This window comes from Nannospalax galili, unplaced genomic scaffold (genome assembly GCF_000622305.1).
Source record: "Nannospalax galili isolate Female #2095 unplaced genomic scaffold, S.galili_v1.0 scaffold105, whole genome shotgun sequence".
NCBI lineage: Eukaryota > Metazoa > Chordata > Mammalia > Rodentia > Spalacidae > Nannospalax > Nannospalax galili.
Window position 1 is genome coordinate 2,589,422 of NW_008354502.1, and position 2,351 is coordinate 2,591,772.

Consider the following 2,351-nt stretch of genomic DNA (forward strand, 5'->3'; position numbering starts at 1 on the left):
ATAAATTAAAATATTTCTGATTAGATACTATTACACTAAATTGCTTTTCTATTATATTTAGTGGCAATTAAGCATAATTTATGCATTGTCACATAATTTAAAATTAGGCATTTCCAAACATTAATATTATTTTCCCTAAAAGAGACATTATCATGGAAGTCTCTTTATTAAAGATCAAAATCTATGATCTATTTCAGGTATCTTCTAGAGTCACAGCATGTAAGTAGTCAGCAATACACAGTTTCAAGTTCAGAACTCACAGCTGATGCTATTTATAAAATCCCTTTAGAATTCTGTCATGTCTACTTTACGAAACTTCCATTGTTCCACAGATTCTTTTTGTTTTTATTACTTACTTTCATTTTATGTGTATGAGTGACTTTCCTACATGTACGTAAGCTAACATGTGTGTGCAATGCCTGCAGAGACCATAGCGAGTGCTGAATCCCTTGGAACTGGAATTACAGACAGAGAGTTGTTGTCATCCATATGGGTATTGGGAACTTAATCTGGGTCCTCTGGAAGTTCAACCAGTGCTTTTAACAGCTGAGCCATCTCTTCATTTCCAATGTTCTATAGGTTCTAGATTCAATTTTTTTATCTCATTCTAGTCCATATCTCCTGGCACTGAGATACCAAGATTAAGACTTAAACTTTAAAATGGGAAGAACAGTAATTACCTTTCTACTACTTAACGAAAAGGCAGTCAATTCTTCTCTAGATAGGTGAGAGCATTGCTGGAGATCTACATAATACTGTAAACACGATGTAATCATGGTAAATATTCATTTTTCTAAAGGACAAAACTCTCAAGTGGAGGTCACTGAGCATTGCCAGGGACAACAATAATCAATCATTGCTTATTATCACCATCTTGTTCTAAATTGTATGTAGACACTAGGGCTTAAATTAAGCTAAAGAAGATTCGTCTCAAGGAATTGAAACAGAGAATGGTATTTAATTATATGACAATATAACAAACACATTTATATATGATAACTTATTTAATAGCTATATTTTAGTGTTTAGGAAAAAGCAAGCCTTTCTTGTACATTGACATTCAAGTTATATCAAGATTTCATTTCTATGTTCACTTAATGTTATCATTTTTTTGTTGAGTAAAAGATTCGGCTGTGGAGCTCAGGCTTCTGTAGAACTCACAACACTTATACATTGAAATTCAAGTTATTTCAAGATCTTCTTTCTGTGTTTATTTTTATTGTAATTTATTTGTTGAGAAAAGATCTTGCCATGTAGCTCAGGCTGCTGTGGCATTCACAGCAATATTGCCACTTGAGTTTCCTGAGTGTTGGAATGACACATGTGCATCCCCATGTCAGCCTTCATTTCAAGATTTTAGTGCTGACTTCAGCAGCACATATATTAAAACTGGAACGTTGGTGAGAAGACTGTTATGGCCCCTGTGAAAGAATGACATGCAAATTCATGAAGCCTTCCATATTTTTGTAAGACATCAAGACACAGATGAACCCCTGTCACAAGCCTCCTGTGGGCTTGCACAAGCCTTCTCTAAGCTTGCTGTCTCAATTCAAGCCTCCTCTGGGCTTGGGGATCCTGGGAATAGGTGCAGAAGAAATCAGGACACGGGATGCAGTGGAGTGTGAACCAATGCGTGATTTATTCTAAGAAGGAACCTTATTTATGCAAAACAAGAGGAAGAGAAAATGTTCTTCTCAAGCCAAATTATCTCATCCTAATATTTACAGTACCTTCACAACATCTACAGTATCTTCATGTTCCCAGGGCTCAGCCCTTTTTGGAATCTTATCTGTCTTTCTGTGTTTGTTAAACATTCTGTTCTTTACTTATAACTTTATTAGCCACATGGCTTTGTTATACAAGCTTACTTATGTGCATTTAACAGGGTTCAAGGAACAGTCAGTCTCATGATAAGAATAACTTTAGTTCAAGAACACTCAAGTTCCCAAGGAGGAAGCTTTCTTCCTCCTTACTCTCAGTGTGCCGAGAATAACCGAGGCCTCTTTTTCCAGCTCTGAGTAAATTTCAGATCAGAGATCAGACCTGTGCAAACTACTGTCTCCAATAGTCAGGTCACTGGACAAATAATAAATGCAGAAACAACTGAAGCAAATGATGTCATACATCAAGTGGAACTAACAGATATTCTATCCAAGGACCAAAGAACATACATTCTCTTCTGCAGCCCTTGGAACATCCCTAATATTACAAAAAATTGAAATAATTCCATTGATTCTTTCAGACTACAACAAACAAAATAAAGATTAAAGTTATTGGCAAAAGAAGCTCTAGTAACTTCGTGAACTAATTGCGATTAAACAATACACTCCTGAGTCATGAATGGGTCAAAG

At 35.7% G+C, this 2,351-nt stretch overlaps 1 non-coding gene across 1 annotated transcript; it reads left to right on the plus strand.

Moving 5' to 3' along the window:
- Window positions 1–1,359: 1,359 nt before the first annotated feature.
- On the plus strand, window positions 1,360–1,466 carry LOC115067457. Its single transcript, XR_003846873.1, has one exon. It is a non-coding gene; the product is annotated as a U6 spliceosomal RNA (small nuclear RNA).
- The last annotated feature ends 885 nt before the right edge of the window (window positions 1,467–2,351 follow it).